Below are 27,673 nucleotides of genomic sequence, written 5' to 3' on the forward strand. Positions count from 1 at the left end.
GCAGGGCTGGGTTGAGCTGGGTTGAGCTAGGCTGGTCTAGTCTGGTCTGGGTTGAGCTGGGTTGAGCTAAGCTGGTCTAGTCTGGGCTGGATTGAGCTGGGTTGAGCTAGGCTGGTCTAGTCTGGGCTGGATTGAGCTGGGTTGAGCTTGGCTGGTCTAGTCTGGGCTAGCCCATTTTAAGAAATGTGTGAGTCAGTGAAACCTTTGTGCCTCTCATCTGTGACAGAGAGCCAACAGCAAGCCTTGAGACAGAATCCCAGTGTGCTGGAAGAAACTGCATCCGTAATTAGAGCAAGAACATTTTAATGCATTCTGTGCATGATAATGGCACCTCCCTGCATCCCACAGCATCCCACAGTATCACACAGCCCTAGCATAAATCTACCAAGGCCCCTGTTTCCTCTCTAACCTCATACAGCCGCTTCATCTCTCCTTCCCTCCCAACTCACATCTATCCATCCATCCTTCCCTCCCTCCCTATATCCATCCCTCCTCCCTATATCCAACCCTCCCTCCCTATATCCCTCCCTATATCCATCCCTCGCTCCATGCAGTGATTCTGTTTATGCATTCACCACTGGATGCCTTCCCAATAACTCCACACGGCAGGTGGTACACACACACACACACACACACACACGTTTTAATTACTTTATTTGAATCCACAAATCACATTACAGTCAATGAGGATTCAAACATTTCATAGGTCATGCACATATGCAGTGGTGGAAAAAGTACCTAATTGTCATACTTGAGTATTAAGATACAGTAATAGATAATGACTCAAGTAAAAGTGAGTCACCCAGTCAAATTTACTTAAGTATCAAAAGTAAATGTAATTGCTAAAATATACTTAAGTATCAAAAGTATAAATCATTTCACATTCCTTGTATTAAGCAAATCAGACCATTTTCTTGTTTTTAAATGTATGTATAGCCAGGGGCACCAGATCAGAGGCAGTAGATGCCTAGGGGTGTTCTCTTGACAAGTGCATGAATTGGACCGTTTTCCTGTCCTGCTAAGCATTTTAAATATAACGAGTACTTTTGGCTGTCAGGGAAAATGTATGGAGTAAAACATACATTATTGTAGTGAAGTAAAAGTAGTCAAAATATAAATAGTAAAGTAAAGTACAGATACCACAAAAAACAACTTAAGTAGCAACTCTCAAGGGGATCACTATGGTAGCTATGGTTGTTCTCAAGAACAAGAACACATTCTCAAGATCAAGCTATTAGGATACACATAATATGGAAAGTGCGTGCATGATAACGTAGTAGAAAATTACAAATATGTAGGGAGACTGTCACGATCGTCGTTAGGTGAAAGAGAGGACCAAGGTGCAGCGTGATATAAATACATCTTCTTTTTAATAGAAGAAGAAACGAACACGAAACGAAAGTGCAGACACAAGCAACTAACGTCAAGACATAGACAATTACCCACAACCTACCTAATGCCTATGGCTGCCGGCTCGGGTGCGGGACGTGGACCCCACTCCACCATAGTCAATACCCGCTTTGGTGGCGCCTCTGGTGCGGCGACCCTTGCAGCGAGTCCCGGACTGAAGACCATCCTAGAGGGCGCCACTGGACGGAGGGGCAGCTCCGGACTGAGGGGCAGCTCCGGACTGAGGGGCGGCTCCGGACTGAGTGGCGGCTCCGGACTGAGGGGCGGCTCCGGACTGAGGGGCGGCTCCGGACTGAGGGGCGGCTCCGGACTGAGGGGCGGCTCCGGACTGGAGGGCGGCTCATGACTGGAGGGCGGCTCATGACTGGAGGGCGGCTCATGACTGGAGGGCGGCTCATGACTGGAGGGCGGCTCATGACTGGAGGGCGGTTAATGACTGGAGGGCGGCTCATGACTGGAGGGCGGCTCATGACTGGAGGGCGGCTCATGACTGGAGGGCGGTTAATGACTGGAGGGCGGCTCATGACTGGAGGGCGGCTCATGACTGGAGGGCGGCTCCTGACTGACGGTCGGCTCTGACGGCTCCTGACTGACGGACGGCTCTGACGGCTCGGGACAGACGGGCGGCTCTGACGGCTCGGGACAGACGGGCGGCTCTGACGGCTCGGGACAGACGGGCGGCTCTGACGGCTCGGGACAGACGGGCGGCTCTGACGGCTCGGGACAGACGGGCGGCTCTGACGGCTCGGGACAGACGGGCGGCTCAGATGGCGCTGGGTAGGCAGGCAGCTCAGATGGCTCTGGGCAGGCAGGCAGCTCAGATGGCTCTGGGCAGGCGGCAGACTCTGGCCGGCTGAGGCGCACAGTAGGCCTGGTGCGTGGTGCCGGAACTGGAGGTACCGGGCTAAGGACACGCACCTCAAGGCTAGTGCGGGGAGCAGCAACAGGGCGCACAGGGCTTTGGAGACGCACAGGAGGCTTGGTGCGTGGTGCCGGAACTGGTGGTACTGGGCTGGAGACACGCACCACAGGGCGAGTGCGTGGAGGAGGAACAGGGCTTTGGAGACACACTGGAAGCCTGGTGCGTGGTGTTGGCACTGGTGGTACTGGGCTGGGGCGGGGAGGTGGCGCCGGATATACCGGACCGTGCAGGCGTACTGGCTCCCTTGAGCACCGAGCCTGCCCAACCTTACCTGGTTGAATGCTCCCCGTAGCCCGACCAGTGCGGATTATTCCACCTCCCCGCACTGGTCGGGCTACGGGGAGCATTCAACCAGGTAAGGTTGGGCTGTGTTGGCGAACCGGGGACACCATGCGTAAGGCTGGTGCCATGTATGCCGGCCCGAGGAGACGCACTGGAGACCAGATGCGTTGAGCCGGCTTCAAGGCACCTGGCTCAATGCTCAATCTAGCCCGGCCGATACGAGGAGCTGGAATGTACCGCACCGGGCTAAGCACACGTACAGGAGACACCGTGCGCTTTAACGCATAACACGGTGTCTGCCCGTACTTTCGCTCTCCACGGTAAGCTCGGGGAGTTGGCGCAGGTCTCCTACCTGACTTCGCCACACTCCCTTGTAGCCCCCAAGAAATGTTTTGGGGCTGACTCTCAGGCTTCCAGCCTCGCTTCCGTTCGGCTTTAGCTGCCTCCAGCTCTTCACGAGGGCGGCGATATTCTCCCGGTTGTGCCCAGGGTTCTCCGCTGTCCAGAATTTCCTCCCAATTCCTATAATCCTGGTTTCGCTGCTGCTGCTTTGTATCACGCTGCTTGGTCCTGGTATGGTGGGTAATTCTGTCACGATCGTCGTTAGGTGAAAGAGAGGACCAAGGCGCAGCGTGATATAAATACATCTTCTTTTTAATAGAAGAAGAAACGAACACGAACACTAATACAAACTAGACAAAACAACAAACGACCGTGAAGCTATCAAACGAAAGTGCAGACACAAGCAACTAACGTCAAGACATAGACAATTACCCACAACCTACCTAATGCCCATGGCTGCCTAAAATATGGCTCCCAATCAGAGACAACGATAGACAGCTGTCTCTAATTGAGAACCAATCCAGGCAACCATAGACTTACATAAACACCTACACTGAACACAACCCCATGAACTCTACAAAACCCCCTAGACAATACAAACACCCTAGACTAGACAAAAACACACAAACATCCCCCATGTCACACCCTGACCTAACTAAAATAATAAAGAAAACAAAGATAACTAAGGCCAGGGCATGACAGACTGCCAGAACGAAGTACAACTGTATAATAGCATACCCACAATGGGGATCAGGAGGATCCTAAATTAGTACTTGAATATATTGCAGACTCTGAATGAAAGGGAAAACATGTCTTGCCTTAAACAGTCTTGTCCATATATGTAAGTTTAATGTACTAAGATTTTCAGGGGTTAATGAAACGTTGGGAGAAAGGAGGCACTACCCAGGCAACTTTCAGCCATTTTGGTGCCACAACAGCCCTTCCTTTCCATGTGAGAGCCTCTTCAGCTGGCTGATAGTGAACCTTTCCAGCAGGATCTAAAAGACAGGTCTGCTGGAACAGCTAGAGGAGCTGCTGCAATGGCGTTGGTCAGATGGCCCAGTCCCTTCTCATAGTCTCATAAGGGTTTCAAAACAAAATAGATTCATTGAAAGGCTCACTGTCAGGTCAGGATTAGATTAACCCTAAACAAATAGAAAAGAATATAGAAAATAATTTATTTGAAAAATTACTTCTGTATACTTCTTATCAGGCAACAGCCCCCCTTACAGTCTCTGGTACTGTCCCCTGAGGAAATATCTTACTTTAAAGTATTTTTACTTAAGTACTTTACACCACTGGATATAGGGACACTTCTTCTCCACACAGCAAGGCTGCCCATGACAGCTGACACAGAGCAGTACCTTGCTAGCTGCTTTGCCTTTGTCCTATGCAATCTGAAGGCCACGTACTGTCAGCCTATGTACATGGTCAAGACTCCTAAATATCACACACGCACGCACGCACGCACGCACGCACGCACGCACGCACGCACGCACGCACGCACGCACGCACGCACACACACACACACACACACACACACACACACACACACACACACAGTCTACTAACCTCTGTGACCTCACCGCGCTGCCTGTCTTCATCCTTTTTGTTATTCATTCTGTTTGGTTTTTTTAGACAAGGAGAGGCTCTTTGTATATCTCATCTCTCCTCTATTCTCTCTTCTCTCTCTTCTCTCTTCTCCTCTCCTTTCTTCTCCTCTCTTCTCCTTTCTTCTCTTCTCCTCTCTTCTCCTCTCCTTTCTTCTCTCTTCTCTTTCTTCTCCTCTCTTCTCCTTTCTTCTCCTCTCTTCTCCTTTCTTCTCTTCTCCTCTCTTCTCCTCTCCTTTCTTCTCTCTTCTCTTTCTTCTCCTCTCTTCTCCTTTCTTCTCCTCTCTTCTCTTCTCTTCTCCTCTCCTCTCCTTTCCTCTCTCTTCTCTTTCTTCTCTTCTCTTCTCCTCTCCTTTCTACTCTCTTCTCTTTCTTCTCCTCTCATCTCCTTTCTTCTCCTCTCTTCTCTTCGCCTCTCCTTTCCCTCTCTTCTCTTTCTTCTCCTCTCTTCTCCTTTCTTCTCCTTTCTTCTCCTTTCTTCTCATCTCTTCTCCTCTCCTTTCCACTCTCTTCTCTTTCTTCTCCTCTCTTCTCCTTTCTTCTCCTCTCTTCTCCTTTCTTCTCCTCTCATCTCTTCTCCTCTCCTTTCCTCTCTCTTCTCTTTCGTCTCCTCTCTTCTCCTTTCTTCTCCTCTCTTCTCTCTCTTCTCTCTTCGCTCTCCTCTCCTCTGTTCTCCTCTCTTCTCTGCTCTTCTCCGCTCTTCTCCTCTCCTCTCTCTCTTCTCCTCTCCTCTTTTCTCCACTCTTCTCTCTCTTCTCCTCTCTTCTCTGCTCTTCTCCGCTCGTCTCCTCTCTTCTCTCCCCCTTCTCTCTCTCCTCTCTTCTCTTCTCCTCTTTTCTCCACTCTTCTCTCTCTTCTATCTCTTCTCCTCTCGTCTCTCTCTTCTCTCTCTTCTCCACTTTTCTCCCTCTTCTCTCTCTCCTCTCTTCTCTTCTCCTCTTTTCTCCACTCTTCTCTCTCTTCTCTCTCTTCTCCGCTCTTCTCTCTCTTCTCTCCATTCTCCTCTCTTCTCTCTCTTCTCCTCTCTTCTCTCTCTTCTCTCTCTTCTCTCTACTCTCCTCTCTCTTATCTCTTCTCCTCTCCTCTTTTTTTTATTCATTCTGTTCATTTTTTTAGAAAAGGAGGGGCTCTTTGTTCATCTCTTCTCTCTTCTCCTCTTCTCTTTTCTCTTCTCTCTCTTCTCCTCTCTTCTCTGCTCCTCTAGCCAGTCAGCTGAACGTTCTTTAATTGTCCTCAGAAGAATAAAATAAGTCTGAATGTTTAAAGGTCTTTTGTTTGTTCTGTGTTCTCCCTGTGTTTCAGCTGACTGAGAAACAACAGCGTATTAGAACGCAGCAGAGCCAGTCAGAGAGCATAGGATGGTGCTCATAATGAATAATGTTAGCTCACTGTGTGTGTGTGTGTGTGTGTGTGTGTGTGTGTGTGTGTGTGTGTGTGTGTGTGTGTGTGTGTGTGTGTGTGTGTGTGTGTGTGTGTGTGTGTGTGTGTGTGTGTGTGTGTGTGTGTGTGTGTGCGTGCGTGCGTGCGTGCGTGCGTGTGTGTGTTCTCATATTGAATTATGTTAGCTAACAGGGAGAGGGGGATAATAAATAACACAGCACCACAGAGCCAACAGGTGAACAGGCAGGATTCCTGACGCACTCAGACGCATACACACACAACATGAAGAGTGTGTGTGCCTGCTCCATCCATGTGTGTGTGTCTACCCATACTTGCCTCGGCTAATGCAGCTTTTTTTTATTTTATTTTTATTTAACCTTTATTTAACCAGGTAGGCAAATTGAGAACACGTTCTCATTTACAATTGCGACCTGGCCAAGATAAAGCAAAGCAGTTCGACACATACAACAACACATAGTTACACATGGAGTAAAACAAACATATAGTCAATAATACAGTGAAAAAAAATAAGTCTATATACAATGTGAGCAAGCGAGCTTGTAAGGGAAGAGAGGGAGAGAACCTATAGAAAAGCATGGCGATCAGTTGTCTCTGTATGATCATGATCATGTATTTCAACAGAGGAAGAAAACATGTCAACCATCACTTACCACAGCAGAGACAACAGAGAGGATGACAACCTGAAGGTGCCCTGGTTGGTAGACTTGGTGAATGTCAACTTCTGCCCACCCACTCCTCTGACAGCCAAGCTCTCAGGGAAGCGTGCGTGTGTGTGTGTGTGTGTGTGCGTGTGAGCGTGCGTGCGTGCATGTAATGTGTGTTTTCAGATGTGTGCATGATGACTAGGCTGTGGGGCATGTGTGTGTTCCTCTGTACCTCCTCAGCCCTGTTTAGTCAGTCAGTGTGCTGAGCAGAGCTGGAGGAGAGAGAGGAGAGCAGATGCTCTGGCTTTACCCAACGTGACTTTACATTGACACATTTCCTCTTTTAATTCAGCTATTTAAATGCATCTCCAGTTTTTCAATACCTCCTGGGATAACCCATGAAAAATGATTTGTTGTCTGCATTCTGCCCCATGCACAATGGTACATGGGACAATAACACACACTCCTAGTCATCCTAGCTAGATGAGTGGAGAACAGTAAACATTACACTCACAAAAGTTCCAAAAGAATAAAGACATTTCAAATGCCATATTATGTAAACTCAGCAAAAAAAGAAACGTCCCTTTTTCAGGACCCTGTCTTTCAAAGATAATTCGTAAAAATCGAAATAACCTCACAAATCTTCATTGTAAAGGGTTTAAACACTGTTTCCCATGCTTGTTCAATGAACCATAAACAATCAATGAACATGCACCTGTGGAACGGTCGCTAAGACACTAACAGCTTACACATGGTAGGCAATTAAGGTCTCAGTTATGAAAACTTAGGACACTAAAGAGATATTTCTACTGACTCTGAAAAAGACCTAAAGAAAGATGCCCAGGGTCCTTGCTCATCTGCGTGAACATGCCTTAGGCATGCTGCAATGAGGCATGAGGACTGTAGATGTGGCCAGGGCAATGAATTGCAATGTCCGTACTGTGAGACGCCTAAGACAGCGCTATAGGGAGACAGGACGGACAGCTGATCATCTTCTCAGTGGCAGACCACGTGTAACAACACCTGCACAGGATCGGTACATCCGAACATCACACCTGCGGGACAGGTACAGGATGGCAACAACAACTGCCCGAGTTACACCAGGAATGCACAATCCCTCCATTAGTGCTCAGACTGTCCGCAATAGGCTGAGAGAGGCTGGACTGAGGGCTTGTAGGCCTGTTGTAAGGCAGGTCCTCACCAGACATCACCGGCAACAATGTCGCCTATAGGGCACAAACCCACCGTCGCTGGACCAGACAGGACTGGCAAAAAGTGCTCTTCACTGACAAGTCGTGGTTTTGTTTCACCAATTCGTGATGGTCGGATTCACATTTATCGTCGAAGGAATGAGCGTTACACCGAGGCCTGTACTCTGGAACGGGATCGATTTGGAGGTGGAGGGTCCGTCATGGTCTGGGGCGGTGTGTCACAGCATCATTAGACTGAGCTTGTTGTCATTGCAGGCAATCTCAACGCTGTGCGTTACAGGGAAGACATCCTCCTCCCTCATGTGGTACCCTTCCTGCAGGCTCACCCTGACATGACCCCCCAGCATGACAATGCCACCAGCCATACTGCTCGTTCTGTGCGTGATTTCCTGCAAGACAGGAATGTCAGTGTTCTGCCATGGCCAACGAAGAGCCCGGATCTCAATCCCATTGAGCACGTCTGGGACCTGTTGGATAGGAGGGTGAGGGCTAGGGCCATTCCCCCCAGAAATGTCAGAGAACTTGCAGGTGCCTTGGTGGAAGAGTGGGGTAACATCTCACAGCAAGAACTGGTGCAGTCCATGATGAGGAGATGCACTGCAGTACTTAATACAGCTGGTGGCCACACCAGATACTGACTGTTACTTTTGATTTTGACCCCCCCCTTTGTTCAGGGATACATTATTCCATTTCTGTTAGTCACATTTCTGTGGCACTTGTTCAGTTTATGTCTCAGTTGTTGAATCTTGTTATGTTCATACAAATATTTATTTTGCTGAAAATAAACGCAGTTGACAGTGAGAGGACTTTTCTTTTTTTGCTGAGTTTATATATACAGTGTTGTAATGATTTGCAAATAGTTAAAGTACGAAAGGGAAAATAAATAAACATAAATATAGGTTGTATTTACAATGGTGTTTATTCTTCACTGGTTGCCCTTTTCTTGTGACAACATGTCACATATCTTGCTGCTGTGATGGTACACTGTGGTATTTCACCCAGTAGATATGGGAGTTTATCAAAATTGGATTTGTTTTCGAATTATTTGTGTGTCTGTGTAATCTGAGGGAAATATGTGTCTCTAATATGGTCATACATTAGCAGGAGGTTAGGAAGTGCTGCTCAGTTTCCACCTTCTCTCTCCCTCTGCCTCTCCCTCTACCACTCTCTCTCTCCATCTCTCTCTGTCTCTCTCTCTCTCTCTCTCTCTATCCTCTCTCTCTGTTTCTCTCTCTGTTTCTCTCTCTCTCTCTTCTCTCTCTCTTTCTCTCTCTCTGTCTTTATCCTCACTCTGTTTCTCTCTCTCACTCTCTATCGTTATCTCTCAGTTTCTCTCTCTCACGCTCTGTCCTTAACTCTCTGTTTCTCTCTCTCACTCTCTATCGTTATCTCTCTGTTTCTCTCTCTCACTCTCTGTCCTTAACTCTCTGTTTCTCTCTCTCACTCTCTATCGTTATCTCTCTGTTTCTCTCTCTCACTCTTTATCCTCACTCTCTGTTTCTCTCTCTCACTCTCTATCGTTATCTCTCTGTTTCTCTCTCTCACTCTCTGTCCTTAACTCTCTGTTTCTCTCTCTCACTCTTTATCCTCACTCTCTGTTTCTCTCTCTCACTCTCTGTCCTTAACTCTCTGTTTCTCTCTCTCACTCTCTGTCCTTAACTCTCTGTTTTTCTCTCTCACTCTCTATCGTTATCTCTCTGTTTCTCTCTCTCTCACTCTTTATCCTCACTCTCTGTTTCTCTCTCTCACTCTCTATCGTTATCTCTCTGTTTCTCTCTCACTCTCTGTCCTTAACTCTCTGTTTCTCTCTCTCACTCTTTATCCTCACTCTCTGTTTCTCTCTCTCACTCTCTGTCCTTAACTCTCTGTTTCTCTCTCTCACTCTCTGTCCTTAACTCTCTGTTTTCTCTCTCACTCTCTATCGTTATCTCTCTGTTTCTCTCTCTCTCACTCTTTATCCTCACTCTCTGTTTCTCTCTCTCACTCTCTATCGTTATCTCTCTGTTTCTCTCTCACACTCTCTGTCCTTAACTCTCTGTTTCTCTCTCTCACTCTTTATCCTCACTCTCTGTTTCTCTCTCTCACTCTCTATCGTTATCTCTCTGTTTCTCTCTCTCACTCTCTATCGTTATCTCTCTGTTTCTCTCTCTCCAGTGGTGGAAAAAGTACCCAATTGTCATACTTGAGTAAAAGTATAGAAAGTTACTCAAGTAAAAGTGAAAGTCACCCAGTAAAATACTACTTGAGTAAAAGTCTAAAAGTATTTGGTTCTAAATATACTTAAGTATCAAAAGTAAAGTAATTGCTCAAATATACTTAAGTATCAAAAGTTAATGTAATTGCTAAAATATACTTAAGTATCAAAAGTAAATGTAATTGCTAAAATATACTTAAGTATCAAAAGTAAAAGTATAAATCATTTCAAATTCCTTATATAAATCAAACCAGACGCTACCATTTTCTTGTTTTTAAAATGTACGGATAGCCAGAGGTACACACTTACAGTCAGACATAATTTACAAACGATAGGAAGTCAGTTCATCAAATTTCTGCCCTGCTAGAGCTACCCCGGTCAACTGTAAGTGCTGTTATTGTGAAGTAGAAACGTCTAGGAGCAACAGCGGCTCAGCCACGAAGTGGTAGGCCACGCAAGCTCACAGAACGGGACTGACTGGAGAGTGCTGAATCGTCTGTCCTTGGTCGCAACACTCACTACCGAGTTCCAAACTGTCTCTGAAAGCAACGTCAGCACAGGAAATTCGTTTCCAGCCTCGGATCACCATGAGCAATGCTAAACGTCAGGTTATTTTTCATGATTCGGGATAGGCCCAGTAGTCCTAGTGAAGGGAAATCTTACAGCATACAATGACATTCTAGATGATTCTGTGCTCCAACTTTGTGGCAACAGTTTTGGGAAAGCCTTTTCCTGTATCAGCATGACAATGGCCCCGTGCACAAAGTGTCCACATACTTTTGGTTATGTAGTGTATTTGCACAGTCCTATTGTGGTGTAGTCCCATTGTGCAGTAGTATTTATTTAGAAGTGATCACCACCCTGACTATGCCACTCAGCACAGGCTTACTGGAACAGGGCTAATACAGGATCTTTATATAGCACCATTTCATTCCATTGCTGTTTTTAACCCTAGCCCTCCAGTAATGAAAGGTCTCTGTGAACACTCGTCCTTTAGTAGCACATGGTGAGTTAATAGCCACTCAACATAATGGCGAGAATTAAGGACGATATTAGCTAGCTTGTGAGTGTGCCTATTTACAGTTCCCCAAATGTGTGTGTGTGTCTGTGTGTGTGTGTGTCTGTGTGTGTGTGTGTGTGTGTGTGTGTGTGTGTGTGTGTGTGTGTGTGTGTGTGTGTGTGTGTGTGTGTGTGTGTGTGTGTGTGTGTGTGTGTGTGTGTGTGTGTGTGTGTGTGTGTGTGTGTGTGTGTGTGTGTGTGTGTGTGTGTGTGTGTGTGTGTGTGTGTGTCTGTTCGTCTGTCATTCAATTCAATTCAATTGTTTTATCACGTATCCTTGCTTTAGTAAGGAGCATAACTGTAGGCATGGGAGGTAGTGTTCCTCTTCACAGATGACTGGACTTCCTCCTGACACATTGTTTTTGAAAGCATGATTATGAGACGGTCATTAACCAGCCCTTCACGCTACTTATCAAGCAGACCTGTGTGTGTGTGTTTGTGTGTGTGTGTGCATGTGCGTCTGCGTTAGTGTGTGCCTGAGTCAGCGTTTCCGTTAGGAAAATGCGGCGCCTGACGTGACAGGCAGCATTTTAATTTACTGGACATTTGAGAAAATGACTGGACCCATTGTATTGGGTGTGTAACCTGATTCAGGCGTCCACCACTGTGCTCAGAATGACAGAAATCCCATTTAGATGATGGTAATTCATCTTAACAGAACATGCAAGTTGAGGATGCAGCGACGTGCATCCTTCTTACTGAATTCCAATGTACACATTGAAGATGTTGGAATAACTGTCCACATTTACTTTTCTTCAGACAACAAGACGAGTAACAAACAGCAACATCACTATCTTATGTCAATCTACTATCCCCCATAGTAGGACAAATTCACCTATCCTATTGGTCAGCTTGTCGAGGAAGAAATAGGGACAGTTGTGGGATGAGATCTCACATTCATACAACCAGTCTAAGCCTAAGCTATAGAAAAAACATAGAACAAGCAATGAGTCTGATGCAACAGATCAGAACGTTTAACTTAACTATTATTTATTCACATTATAAGTGCAGCAATGCGCACAAGACTGCAGACATTTAGAAAGAGGGGAGATATATAACATCTACATGGGTTTCTAATATGACTAGGATGTGTCTTTGGCTACTGGACAATCAAAGAAAGTTGATATAAAATAATTGCCGCCACGGATATGTTTTGATTTTGGCTAGGCTACTTTGAAGCACGGTAACACATACCTCAAAATATGTAGTAAAATGTTCAGGTTTCAAACAATTATACCGCCTCCAGCTCATTGCAAAGTGGTGTGTGACGTGCTGATGAAAACTGCCTTCTGTTGCCTATGTATTTGCTGTAGCAGATTTTCAGCTCAACGACTCTGTATCTGTATGCTGTATACGTGTGATGAATAAGATACATAACAAATATACTGTACACACGTGCCAATTTAATTTCACTAAATTATGCAAATTAACCAATAGACTGATAAGCATGACCATTCAAATGTATTTACATCGACTGGTATTTTCATCAATGAATAGGCTAAAAAGCATTATTTCATAATGGAATTTTTTCTTCACCTGGACAATTGGACGGCGCCAATTTTAATTATTGGCTTTTCTATTTTTTTATAGTCCAAAAGCCGGCTATTACTGGCTAATGGAAACCCTGGCCTGTGTGTGCCTGTGTGTGTATGTGTGTGCATGTGTGGGCGTGTGTGTCCATGTAATTGGAATGGGGGAAGAAATGCCACCAGCCTCATCTGCTTCCTTTGCCAGGTGGTCATTCACACACACACACACACACACACACACACACACACACACACACACACACACACACACACACACACACACACACACACACACACACACACACACACACACACACACACACACACACACACACACACACACACACACACACTTTCATGTTCCATGTTTCTTTCGACCCAGTGAAATTGTATGGAGCTCATTTTGCTGGCATTGTAAATCTGTCTGTGAGTAATGTGAGAAGTTTGCTTTTGAAAATGTGTTGTGTGATATTAGGATGTAATGGATCCTCCTCTCAATGCCCCTGTGGCAGTATGAGCATGACATCTCTCAGGAGTATTACAGCTGGGCTTTGTTTCAGTTCGGCTTGAGAGAGAGAGGGGTTGTAGATGCACTGTACATGCTGCTGTTACCAGACCTATGTTCAAATAATATTTGCAGTCTAAGGTTTATTCTGTGCTAAGCGATCACTACCAAGCTCAAGGAAACAAAGAAATGTGTGCTGTTTTAGTTCAGCTTGACTGACAGACATACATGAACTGTACAGGCTGCAGTAAACAGGTTGGAAGTGAACGGCCAGAGAGGGTTATTCTGCGTTCAGTTGAAGCACCACTCAGTCATAAGCAATCAGTAGTGCCACGCTCAAGTAAACACAGGAATGCACTCTCACTAGCTCCTTCAACTCAAGAAAATATGCTTTGGATAAAAGTTTGCAGCAATAACACCCCACTGGGCACACACTGGTTGACTCAACATTGTTTCCACGTCATTTCAATGAAATGACGCTGATCCAACGTGGAATAGACGTTGAATTGACGTCTGTGCCCAGTGGGACACTTCTTCTTGAATGGTCTTTAGCTTTATAATAGCTATTCTATTCGTTCAGACAGGTTGAGTTTGAACTGAAAATTAATGCTGTGTTCTTTTTAAACTCTTTCACCTCACAAACCGGATTAGCAGTACAGCTGGTTAGAGAGAGTCAGTATTCATGTTTTCAAACAAATAATGACTCCTCCATAGTCAGCAACACAACCTAACCTGAATCCCCTTCCCCACCCCCAACTCTCTGTCTGTCTCTTCTTCCCTTTTGTTCTGGCGCCAGGTGAAGTGGGAGAGAGGGGGAAGGTCTGGCTCTACCTGTGTAGAATAAAACTTGTCAACAAACCCTCCAATTGGCCAAGGCCCCTACAACCCATCCCCCAAAATGCTGTCTGAAACTCAACACCTGTGACATCATACTAGGGCATGGGCTGTGGCTGGGCTGGCCTGTTCAGAGCTCAGTGGGTATTCAGTTGAGAGTGTCTCAGGAGACATCGAGCTCCAGTGACCCCAGCAAGACTCCCAGGATTCAGTGGAATCTCTACGGACGGTGGCCAGTTCACACAGCACAGCAAGGAGACCAGGCAGCGGCAGGCAGTTAGAGAAGCTCCAGCCAGAGGAGTTAGACTAGAGAGCAGTTCATGTGAAGTGCTGCAACCTTCCTTCTTTCCCTGCCTCTTTGCCTCCACCTGTAGCGGCTAGCCCCAACCACCTGGGCTATTTCGCACGCTCTCTCTCTCTGGGACTGCAGACTGACTGAGGTTTTATGCTAAAGGACTAAAGGATTTTGAGTGGAATCTTTTTGTATTTTTTAGGAATAACAGCAGCTTTGGCTTTATATCACGAGTTTTAAAGACTATAATTTTCCTGGTGAGTTTCTTTCACTGTGTATTTTTCAGTTGGACCTTGAAATGGGTAAGTGTGTCTCTTCACTGTGCTTCGCTTTGTTGTTCAGAAAATAGATTTTATATAGAAGAAGTGGTCACATGTAAATAATACTATGGAAAGTTGGTCTTCTGTATAACATTTGTATTTGCTGTACAGAGGTTAATTTAGATGAATTTGATATTTTGTGGTTAAAGCGATTCTCATAGTTTTCTAGGTGTTACATTATCTAGAGCCAGATTTGTCTTGTTTGAATGGAAAATTCCAACCTCAATTGTTTCCGTCCATTAACAAAGTACCCCCACCTGTTCAAAGTAAACACACACACAAAGCAATCACAGAATGTTGACTAAAAGCCTATCGCCTCTCATAGTTGTTTTTTCCCTGTGAGTCGCCAAGTTGACAGTTTGTGTGTGACTGTGAGCATGTAGAGGCTGGGGGCCTGTGTGTGTTCTCCACGAGGTCCCCGTCTCCCACCGTAATCTCAGTATACTTCACCCAAGGCCAGTATCTATATTTTGCCTGTAGTTTTTTATGTAACAACCTCAGTTTTAGAAAATAAGCTGTATTTGTTAACCAAGTGAGCGTTATTGCAGTAGTAAAGTGAAGAATCTGTAGTAAAGCTTCATATTGTGCCTGGATGAACATTCTCAAGATAATAAATCAAACCATAATTTTCTTTAATGTTCAGCATGAAAATAATCAACTGTAAGTGGCTTAATTAATCAATATTTTTTTTTGTAAATGGTTGTGGGTCGTTCCACGAAATCCCGAAATGAGTGCCTTTTGCGTTCCTGTGTTATTTTGCGTTCCTGTGTTATTTTAAGTAGATATTGTGCAGCAATTCTCAATTTTACAAGCCTGTTATATTAAATTACGTGCCCTTTAATCTAGACCACATGAAAATGTCAATAAATCAGTTTTTTTATATGATTAAAGACTTGCTGAAGTGACAAAATGTTGCATTTTGTCATATCCCTCTATGCATCCGTTGTGACTTCTATGAAGATTTTAACCCACTCAACCCCAACGTTTCTCCAAGTTACCACAGTCATTGTAAAGCCCTAGTGATGTTCTTGCTCTGACATAGTCATTTCTGAAGATTATTTCTGATTAGTGATTTATTTTAAGGTAAAAAAACAACAACCTGTCCCTCATCTGAAGGTCAACCCTGTTACGTGAACTGAACTGTCATTTTAATATGGTGAAACTATTCCTTTTAAAATATTATTATTTTATAAAGAAACATTCACCATCTAGTAGTTAATGGTAGTGTAAAAGCAGGTGAGCTGGTTCTACTCTTTTTGGCCATTTTCTGGTGTTTTGTGGTGAAAAACCATTCCTTTTAAAATATTATTATTTTATAAAGAAACATTCACCATCTAGTAGTTAATGGTAGTGTAAAAGCAGGTGAGCTGGTTCTACTCTTTTTGGCTATTTTCTGGTGTTTTGTGGTGAAAAACCGAGCGGGCAAGTATAACAAGTCAACCCTGTTACACATAGACAGGCTAGAAATGTTTCAACAATTTCTATTCATTTGTGATGCTTTCAATTGCCCCTCCCTGTTGCACACAACAAGCTTCCATTCCCCCTGTCACAAGGGGATTCATGGCTGACTGAAATTAAATCGTCAACCATGTTACTTTATTTGAAACTTACTATAGTCTTTTTTTTACCTGTTGAGATGGGAGAACTCATTTTTTTATTAAGTTTGAACATGTTCTCTTTATGACAGAATGTTTACATTTGGTGAAAAAAATACAAAATAGTCATGAAGTTACAGTACTCAAAAGGTAGCCAATTGGTGGAATGACCCTTGTAGTAAAATAAAAGGATAATAGGAATTTTGCTTTGAAAGAACAAAAACAAGCAGGTCTTTCCAAGTATGAATTTCATCCTTATCTTAAAGAAAATAGTCCAGTGTCTATGAACTCACGAACCCTTCCTTCTTTCATAGTTAGTGCCATAGCCGCGGGAATATGTTTGGGGATGTTTTTTGTTGCGCTACAGAAGGCTATTCGGTCCGCTAATACAGGACTAATAAAGGCCCAGTGACCTGTAAAAAAAAATATATATATAGAAATTTTTTTGTGATTTTTTATTTTATTCAGATTTGTTTTCTGCAGCACCCTCAGCACCCCTACTTCCTGCGGCTATGGATAGTGCACTACATCAGAGATAACGTGTCTTTTGGTGAGCATGTACTTAAACCTGCTCACCTAAACAAGCTGTCTGTCTTGCTTTGTTCACCAGAGAGCTAGGAGCCTCTCAAGGGAGTGATTACATTTCAGCAGCTAGGCTTATGGTTATGTCCCAAAAGGTACCCTATTCCCTATGTAGTGCACTTCTTTTGACCAGGGCCCATAGGAAATAGGGTGCCATTTGGGGTACAACCTACGTCTTTCAACCAGACTATTGTCAGCAGGCTAATCCCACAGTCCCTCTCTACTGTCGGTTAGTCATTCATTTACACAGTCACCATTTACCTCTTGGTGGCCTACATGTTGCTACACCTCGCTCCTATTCATAATGACACTGTGTGTGTGTGCATGTGTGTGTGTGTATATGTTTGTGTATGTGTGTGTGTGAAAGTAGCAACAAGAAAGGAAAAGAGACAACAAAGCAGGTGGCCCCTAGCTAACAGAGAAAAGAGGAAAAATCCCTCAATAAAAAAAAGATTCCAGACAGGCAGTGGAAAACTCTAACCTGCTACTCTCTCTCTCTCTCTCTCTCTCTCTCTCTCTCTCTCTCTCTCTCTCTCTCTCTCTCTCTCTCTCTCTCTCTCTCTCTCTCTCTCTCTCTCTCTCTCTCTCTCAATTAAATTCAAAGGGCTTTATTGGCATGGGAAACAAATGTTGAAATAGATAATAAACAAAAGTGAAATAATCAATAAAGAATTAACAGTAAACATTACATTCACAAGTTTCAAAGGAATATACACATTTCAAATGTCATATTATGTTCATGTACAGTGTTCTAATGATGTGCAAATATGGTTGTATTTACAATGTTCTTCCCTGGTTGCCCTTTTCTTGTAGCAACAGGTCACAAATCTTGCTGCGCTCTCTCTTTCTCTCTTTCTCTCTCTCTCTCTCTCTGTTTTTCTCACTCTCTCACTGTCTCTCTTTCTGTCTTTCTCTCTCTCTTTCTCTTTCTCTCTCTCTCTCTAACCCCTTTCTCCCCCTATACCAGCGGCTCAGACCTTTCTGCCCCAGAATGACCAGCTCAGATTGGGGCTATTGTTAGGGGTCTTCACCTTATCACTTTCTCCCTCCCCACCCATATGGTCCTATGACCTCTGCATTCTGCTCTTTATGAATTGCTGCAGGGTGGATTCTTCAGGGCAGTAGCCTAGTCTTTCACTGCCCCCACCTTCTCTAGTCACGTCTCCTGAGGTCCTGTGTGCCTCCTAAATGGCACCCTATTCTCTATATAGTGTACTACTTTTGACCAGAGCCCTATGCACCCTTAACAGCAGCGGTGAGAGGAGACTATATGGGCCCTGGTCAAAAGCAGTGCACTATGTAGGGAATAGGGTTCCATTTGGGATGCAGACCATGAACCCCCCCCCCCCCACACACACACAGCCCCCCATCTGCCTCTCTCGTCCACCCTGGCCCCCAGTCCGGCGCCATACAGCAGGAATTTGAGAGCAGGCTTTGCTGTGCTCACGGCAGGTTAATTGCATTTCAGATTCCTCCACTAATGGAGCTAATCCCGTCTTTGTGTAGTCTTCAGCTCCGGATCTGGGCTGTGTGTTTGCTGTGTCATTGTATTGTAGCAGGTATTCATTGATTATTGTTGAGGCTTTGGAGGCTATGTTCTCGTTCTAGTCTTGTTGTGTTTGGTGTGTGTAGTCCTCCACAGGGTTGTTAGTGAGTGCAATCACACAAAGAGAGACACTTATGACTTGCACACAAAAATATTTATACACACACACACATATTTTAGTGTTTTGTTCTTGTTCCATGTTTTGTTTGGTGGATGTTTTCCTTCACAGGGGTTAGTAGGTGTGGCTCAGTTGATAGAGCATGATGCTTGTAATGCCAGTGTCTTGGGTTCGATTCCCATGGGTGACCAGTATGAAAATGTATGCACTCACTACTGTAAGTGAAAGACACCTGTGACTTACACAGATACAAAAGTAAGGACACACACACATAGTTTGTAGCCTGGGGTTTAAGTCTAGCATTTTACCACATTTGAATGTGGATCAAACACATTTCTCTGTAACACTAGTAATTTGGTTTTCTTATGAAGGCAGTCTTTCTGTTTGTTTCTCTGCTCTTTGAAGTTTGGATTCAAAGTCCTGTCCCGCCTTAGAAGCAGAGTTCAAAATATATGAATTTAATCACTGTTGGATTTTCTAGCTTCAGTTATTTAGGGTGTCATTCATGGATAGTGTTGCGTCCCAAATTGCATCCTATTCCCTATATAGTGCACTACTTTTGTAATATTTTTTGTGTGTGCTTCAAAAGTAGTGCACTATGTAGAGCATGGGGTGGCATTTGGGACGCATTTGACTCCTTCTCAGTCAACTTCAACTCTGTGTGTGGCCAAACGTGTGTGTGCTATGTGAAACATAGAATTTTCACCCGATGCCATTTTGAAAAAGTTGCTCTATTGCTCTTGTCTTGTCTGAAATGACAGCCCCCATCTGGCAGTTGGACACACCAATTAGTGATGATCCGTCTCATGCTTGTCAATGTATGGTCTATCTATGTTATTTTTATGGTCTATCTTTTATAAACTAGTGTTCGTTCCTATTCTAAACCACAAAGGAACCCGTTAGTGTACCTGTAAGGTAGTGAACCCGTGTGGCTATAGAGTGCCTACAGGAGCAGATGCTCGTTTGTGGTTGAGGCTCTCTGAACTCGCTCAACTCAACTCGCCTAAAGGAAAAATGGTTTTATCTCCCACGTCTTGACACTAATATTGATATGGAGGTTAGTATCAGTGTATCAGGGAGCCTCTCCATCATGTCTCCCCTCTACTTCATTTCCTCTTCAAGTTTGTTGGCTTGCCCACCTCAGCAACAGGAGAGACCTTGAAGTATCTTTGAAGTGTTGAAATGAAAGGTGACGTGACGGCTCAACCTGTGGGTCGACACACAGTCCGCAACGTAGCCTGAATATACTGCGTCTAGTCTGGCTCTACCGGTTCACTGCCCTAACTGGACACCTGTAAGCCCTGGCTATGTCCCAAATGGCACCCTTTCCTCTATATAGTGCACTGCTTTTGACCAGAGGGCTAGTGCACTACAAAGGGACTAGGATGCCATTTGGCATGTATACTAGGCTCCATCCAGAGAGAGGAGGAGGAGTCTTGTCCAGACATGCCCTGTGAATGCAGAGAGAGAAGGCTGTGATGACAGGATTTGTGTCCTGAGAGAAGACAGACATTCTGCATGCTCCATGTTCACTTCACAAGCCTTGGCAGATGGCAAGCGTGACAATAAGCTACTGTATGGGGGAAGGGGATGGATTCCATGTATGATTCATGTGTCCTGAAAATCTTCTCTGACTTTTCTCACAGTTGATCAAATGATACATGTAGGCAAAGCATTTTAGGCTATTTAGGCTTTATTTGACTATTATTGATAGCTAGCTAGCTACATTGAAGCAGAGCAGAATCATGTATTTGCTTATTGATGATAGCTATAACCAGGAGAGGATTGTGTTAATATAATGCATATAGAATGCAAATATAATGCTGATCCTGGCGCCAATGGACACGTTGAGTGACAGAGTGCCACGGCTGAGCCACAGGCTGAGAGGGACCTGCCTCTGTAATGTGACACATGTCTCCTGGAGTGAGTCCGTGAGAGAATGTGTCACCCAGGCTGTGTGTATGTCCATGCGTGTGTGTGCTGTGACCCTTCACGTCTCCCCGATAAGTCCCTGCTATGCCCAACCACAGCCTGAAAGACTAGGGGAATTAGCAGAGTTTGTATTTAACAGTGTTTATTAACCTAGTCAAGTGTCCAGCTGTCGTTGAAGGATATGTCACCTAAAAGGCCATGTTGCCTGGCCCATGGAACTAACAGCTGGCCAATCAAGGACCTAGATATGGGATTGTCACTTGTTAAATCCACTTCAATCAGTGTAGATAAAGGGGAGGAGTCAGGTAAAAGAAGGATTTTAAGCCTTGAGACAATTGAGACATGGATTGTGAATGTGTGCCATTCAGAGGGTGAACTGGCAAGACAAAAGATTTAAGTGCCTTTGAACGGGGTACGGTAGTAGCTGCCAGACGCACCGGTTTGAGTGTGTCAAGAACTGCAACGCTGCTGGGTTTTTCATGCTCAAAAGTTGCCCATGTGTATCAAGAATGGTGCCCCACCCGAAGGACATCCAACCAACTTGACACAACTGTGGGAAGCATTGGAGTCAACATGGTCCAGCATCCCTGTGGAATGCCTTTGAGACCTTGTAGAGTCCATGCCCCGACGAATTGAGGCTGTTCTGATGGCAAAAAGGGGTTTCATTCAATATTACGAAGGTTTTTCTAATGTTAGTACATTCAGTGTACACCTTACCAGGTGTAAATATAAGGCTTGTCACCTTAGCATAGGGGACAGATTAGGATGTGACACATGAAAGGAAAAACCTTTGTTAGCGATTACAACATTGCCATAGAGGACAGAATCATATTTGATTTCAACACTTGGTGTGAAACTAAATTGGAATAGATTCCATGTTATCTCATTTCCACATGTACTGTACATTAGAGACATAGCTTTACATGCACACACCAGAAACATACTACTCCAATCTGTGCTTGTTTCCCAGTACATACCTGTTTTCACATAAAGTAGGCATATGTCACAACACACACTAGCAAATCTGTCTAAACAATATGTGCATTGTGTTTCCTTAGTCACCCATCTAATGCTGACAGACTGTTGCCTTATGTAAATCAGCCTTGGAACAGAAGCCTTTAAAGTCTCTCTCTGCGCTGTGTGTGATGTGGTCCTCCTAGTCACTGCTGGGCCCTGCGTTTCTATCCCAGCCTTCCTGCACAGCGCTACACTGCAGATTAAAACCTAGCTCTCTCGCCACTGTGACGCTAGTCCTGCTCAACCCTGGTACATTATAATTGCTTCTCTTTTGTTATCAGGCCACATGATCTGGCTACAACGCTGTTTGTGTTTAATGAGTAACAGAAATATAATGTAACACACTGATTTATTTGGCCCCAACACAACATTGATTTTCCTTGATTTGGTCCCAGTCCTCGCTGTGCTGCTCTGTAGCTCCACATGGCCTTGTTGACTCTGGAGGGTACATCCCAAATGGCCGCCTATTATCTACATAGGGCACTACTTTTGACCAGAGCCCTTTGGGCTATGTAGGGAATAGGGTTTCATTTGGGACACCTCCATGGCCTGAGGTTAAAGGGTTTCTTTTGCTGGGTTCTGTGTTTTAACAGGACAGAGACAGAACAGACTACTAGGTTGCATCTAGCTTTTTCTGATGTCATTGTAATAACACCGTTTCAGTCCATTCTTCACAATCAACCGACTGGATTACGGTTCCTAAAAAAACATTGGATTCTGGTTTCTTTGATTTTATTATGTTTTTGGTTTAAAAATATATATTTTAAAATCCCAGAAGATAACACATCACTTATTTCAAACTGGTCCTCAAATTCACTTCTTCCTAATTCAGATATCCAGAAATACAATAACAAGAACGAGTGCAGAATGTCTACTCTATTTTCATGAAGAACTTGAATGCATCCAAATTGTACTTCTTGTGTTTTGCTAGGGTTTCATTTCTACTTTATCTCATTGTGTAGCTGCAAAACTCATATTTGGGGGGGGTTGTGTTGATCTAAATTTGACTTAATTTCAGAGCCTGAGAGCAATGTAAGTGCTTGGAATAAATTAGTCAGAAAGGGCTCATTATTCACAATAATGTATTAGAACGTCATGATGTCAGACCTGTAGAATTAATCTAGTGATTGATATGATTGGTGATTGATTACTACAGCCGCTAATAGTGTTCCGTTAATGTATCAATGCTTTCTGAAGGGCACTTCCTGTTTCTGTGCTCCAGCAGTCAGCTGATTGGCTGACAACTAGTGTTCTAGGTTTTGTCCTAAATGACACTCCATTCCCTATATTCCCTTTGGTCGAAAGTAGTGCACTATGTAGGGAATAGCGTGCCATTTGGGACTACCCAGCCGCCTCTGCGGCATTTGTAACCCAAAAGACTATAAACCTGTCCAACGGCTTGTGTCTGTCCGTCTCCCTGAGCTGGTGAGCGGTTCCGCTGCCAATCACCCGTCAACGTACATGTGTTCAGCAGCCTTTACCAATCCCCTGTCTGATATGGTTGTTTAATTGAAGGCACTTCAGAGTTAGACATTTTCAATGTTGTAGCTATGCACTTCATAGGAAGAAGAAACATATGGAAGGGAGTGCTATATGTCTCAAATGTATGTTTATTTCTTTTCCCTTTTGTACTTTAACTGTTTGCACATCTTTACAACACTGTATATAGACATGATATGACATTTGAAATGTCTCTATTCCTTTGGAACTTTTGTGAGTGTAATGTATACTGTTCATTTTTTATTGATTATTTCACTTTTGTTTATTATCTATTTCACTTGCTTTAACAATGTAACATGTTTCCCATGCATATAAAGCCCTTTGAATTGAATTGATAGAAAGATAAAGGGTAGTGTGGGAGAGAGAGATGGAGAGATAGAGAAATAGAGACAGAGACAGGACATCATGATGGCGGACGGTACTGTAGGTAGAAACCTAACATGTGTCTGAAGAAGCACAATGTTTTGTACACTATGTAGGTAACTGATAGTCTGGGAGTGTGTAAATCCTGTCTGGGCAGCATTGATAGAGGGCCAGAGGGAGAGCTATGAAAGAGAGAGAGAGTGTATGTGAAAGAAAGGAGAGATGAGAAGGGTTGAGCTGTCCTCCAGGGAATACAGGGCTCTGTTAGAGCAACATCGCTCTCATAACCCCTGTCCCATAAACTGATGTCACTGGCATAAAAACCCTGTTACTTCTGAATTCCTTTTCTTCATCATTTATCAATTATGTTTTGGGTTAAGTGAATGGTGAATTTAAGCTCTGGCGAATGCAGCAGAAGAAGCAGACTTGATTCTCCTAATTCAGCTACAAGCATAGAGTACTGCTCAGGCCCACATCATCGTTGATGCATTTTTCAATGGCTTCACCAACTCTGAACTGCTCTTATCTCTCTGGACTTTGGAGCAGCGTACAGAAAAGGCAATCTGAGACCTAATAAACCAAAGCTCTTAACAGGAAACTAAGGCTGGACTTGCAAAGAGGATGGCAGGAACTCTCCCTCTCTCTCTCTCCCTCTCTTCTCTCTCTCCTCCCTCTCTCTCTCTCCATCTCTCTCCTCCCTCTCTCTCTCTCTCTCTCTCTCTCTTCTCACTCTTGGTTAATTCTCCCTTACACTGTGTAGCTGCATGGGTTTGTTGCTTTCCTGAGTAAAATCACATCTGCATCGAGTTTGCTTTAATGATTTCCTAAAATAGGTACATCTCAAAACAATGTATTCATAGTATGTGCATTAGGACCAATTCCTCTGCTTGAATTGCAATAGGCCCGTTTGTTTGATTTGCTCATGATGAGGACCTCTACATTGTTATTGAGAAACCTTTCCACCGTGGCCTAAAGTACCAGGATGTTGTAGCTTGTGATTATAATAGAAGCTCTTCAATGACATTGAGCTGCTTATTGCTGTGTTGTCAATGGAGACATTTTAATAGAAACGATCTTGAGGGTCCTCTCCTCTCTGTAATTATTCAAGAGTTCCAAACATCAGACATCATATAGGATATTGTATCTGCAGTAGAGTTGTGGGGTTCTGTATCCTGCCTGCTTCCCTCTCTGCCTCCCTGCCTGGCTATGTTTAAAGTGTTCTATATCTTCTGCAGAGTGGTGGGGAGATAGGTCTGTATCCTCCCTGCCTCCCTGCCAGGCAGTCAGGTCGGCTGAGTTAAGATTGCTGGTTCTCCTGGCTTTGTCTAACTATCACAACTGCTGCTGCTTCCCTCACACAGGCACTGCAGGGACACAGGGAGAGAGAAGTAGCTGACCAGTAGCTGTTCAGGACTGTGTTTATTAACTCCGACCAGGATGTCGGAGTTAATGTGTTTTATGTTCATTTTTATGCTCTAGTGTTATTGTGTTTCCATTAGGAGTGAGACACTAATCCTTCAAGACTGTTGCTTTGTGGGAAGGCGTTGAAGTTCACAGTTAGCCATTGTTATGAAAATGCCAGCTGAAAAGTATCCAGGGCCTTGCCTTGGCTCCAAGTCAGAACAGGTCCACTGGAGCCATGGCACAGAGAGACACAGGTGCCGGCCCGCGTAGATGGAAGCCTTTTGGGTAAAACACTGAGGTCCCTCTTTTGTCAGGTTCTTCAATTCCTTTTCATATGATCATATATTCTCAGCTTGTCTCTGCTGCCTTCACACTCACATGAATAATTTGTTGCCAGATGACAGCATTGGCTGTGACTATTTGTTTGTTGCCGGCTTTGACACAACATCCTCGGCCCAGTGTCGGGCTGTGAAGAGGCGGCTGCTGGGTCAGTGTCGGGCTGGTGACAGCCTGCCGTCACCACTGGTGCTGGAGACAGAGGGGGCGAGCGGGGTATAAGTTGTTACTCCCCTCTCCGTTTTACTGACAGACCAGACAGACCCCGATCTTGATATGCCACCATCTCCTTCCGATCAAAGTCATGATCTGGGTCTCTGTCTTACTAAGCTGTCTGGGGGCAAAGAGAGTTTGAATCCCAAATGACACCCTATTCTCTGGTCAAAGGTATTGCACTATATAGGGAATAGGGTGCAATTTATAACTGTCACTACCCGCTAGCCAAATCCCTGCCTCTCCCCGCGGTGCCCATTTAGACAGCATGGCTCTCTAAACAAAAGACTGGCAGGTCGACGCGCGGCACACATGCACGCACGCGCACACTCACACACACACTCACACATACACTCACACTCGCACACACACTCGCTGTGAGTGCTGTGGCTGCTGTGACTCTCTGTCTCTCTACTGTCTATTTAGAAAGTGGCAGGCTGATATTACTGTCACTGTGTTTTGTGTTGCTGTTAGAATGGAATGGCACTCAAATCTCTTTGTGGGGATTAGTGGCAGGGTTGGGTAGGTTACTTTCTAAATATCATCCTGTCCAAAATTGTAATCAGTAACGTAACTTTTGGATTACCGCAACTCATTAACGTTACTTTTTGATTACTTTCCCCTTAAGAGGCATTAGAGGAAGACAAAAACAATCCATCAAACGTATTTGGTGAGTTATCATAGAGGTCTCTGACTTGTGGTCAGACTCTCACAGGTGGCCACAAACTTAAACTTGTGTCTTTTTTCACTGCTGAATTGAATGTCATTGAGAAAACAGAAAGGTGTCATAATGTATTTTTCCACAAATATCTTTTCTGAATTTAAAGTAATCCAATAAGTTATCTTCTAGTTTTTCAAAAGTATCTGTAATCTGATTACAATATTTTAGCTGGTAACATAACTGATTACTGATTAAATATTAAAAAACATACAGTATTCGCTAACCATGCAGCTTTTTGTTTTGGCATTGTTTTAATCTGAGATTCGCACGTCTGTCATCTTGATTTCTTGGACACTCTTCATGCAGGAAATTGATCTGTGTCTGTCCTTAATGAATGGGATTGTCAGACACATCTAATGAAGCTGTACCATTATGTGATTAAGCTTCAAGGACAACTGTAAGTGCAGCCTGTCAATATAATTAAATATTACTGTCAGACATCCAATAATCAATCCTGTGACCCGTACCTTTCTAAAGCACACACATTATTGATCGTCATGCCTTAAGACAAGCAGACCGCTGTGTGTGTGTGTGTGTGTGTGTGTGTGTGTGTGTGTGTGTGTGTGTGTGTGTGTGTGTGTGTGTGTGTGTGTGTGTGTGTGTGTGTGTGTGTGTGTGTGTGTGTGTGTGTGTGTGTGTGTGTGTGTGTGTGTGTGTGTGTGTGTGTGTGCGGGTTGCGTCCGCTTCTTCTTGAAAGGCTCAGACAGCCAGGAGTCAGGAATATTGGAAAGAAATTACAATATACAGAGATACACATACACATTTTTTACCTCCTTCACATATACCATGTTGTGTTTGGGGCTGCTGTACTGATAAAGGGACAGAGACATAATAATCAGCCAAACACAACATGACAGCCTTTCATTTACAGCTCATTGTTGTCACAATTGGATTTTATATTACCTTCCATTTTGTTTTAACATTATTCATTCACCCAACACTAGAAGTTGAAGTTGCACTAATGCAATTAAAATGAAGCCATTCCCACTGCAGGCCAATTAGTGTAGTCGTGTCACTTTGCAAGCTTTATGATGTTTGTAAGTTTGAGTTGTTAGTGCATAATGGAATCATTTAAAGCAGAATTAGTGCATGATTTCCAATTATCTTGGAGCCTATGCCATTTTATTACATCAGTTAATACTGACCTTATGCAATGTGAGGATAGAGAAGCGTGTGTGTGTGTGTGTGTGTGTGTGTGTGTGTGTGTGTGTGTGTGTGTGTGTGTGTGTGTGTGTGTGTGTGTGTGTGTGTGTGTGTGTGTGTGTGTGTGTGTGTGTGTGTGTGTGTGTGTGTGTGTGTGTGTGTGTGTCACATATGTACAGCCTGTCCCAGCTAGTATCCCTAACTCAGCACAACTGCCAAGTATTTACAATGAATGCATAATGAAATGAAAGATGTCTTGCACTCTAGGCAGTCTTTGCCAAACATTAAACATTTCTGCTAATATTGTGTCACAGTCGCTTTTTAGTTGTCACTTGATTTGCAGCAGCTAATAGCATTAGTGTTCAGAGTAAAGCTCCAGCAGATGATTATAAATCTTAGGCTGCGTCTCCAATGGCACCTTATTCCCTACACAGTGCACTACTTTTGGTCAGGGCCCATAGGATGCAGGTCAAATGATGTGCACTGTATATGGACTAGGGTGCCATTTGGGACGTAGACATATTTGTAATTCATGCTATTTCTGGTAGTTCACTTCATTCAGAGAGTGTAAAATACGTATATAATTACTCAGCCATCCTGCCTGCTACTATATCAAAATGGAACAGTAGCTAGGTTTCCATCCAATTG

General features: G+C 44.1%; 1 protein-coding gene across 15 annotated transcripts in view; it reads left to right on the forward strand.

The window, feature by feature from the left end:
- LOC139541407 (receptor-type tyrosine-protein phosphatase F-like) overlaps positions 1-27,673 on the forward strand; it is a 450,116-nt gene that overhangs the window by 105,574 nt on the left and 316,869 nt on the right. For 6 of the 15 annotated variants that reach the window (XM_071346031.1, XM_071346033.1, XM_071346029.1 and 3 more), the window contains exon 1: positions 14,069-14,537. The exons of 1 other annotated variant lie outside the window; for it this stretch is intronic. The gene's annotated coding sequence lies outside the window, so the exon portion shown is untranslated. Of the gene's footprint in view, positions 1-14,067; positions 14,538-27,673 lie in introns of those variants that run through there. 8 more of the 15 variants (XM_071346022.1, XM_071346027.1, XM_071346026.1 and 5 more) reach the window with 3 other exon arrangements.

Source organism: Salvelinus alpinus, chromosome 16 (genome assembly GCF_045679555.1).
Source record: "Salvelinus alpinus chromosome 16, SLU_Salpinus.1, whole genome shotgun sequence".
Taxonomy (NCBI): Eukaryota; Metazoa; Chordata; class Actinopteri; order Salmoniformes; family Salmonidae; genus Salvelinus; species Salvelinus alpinus.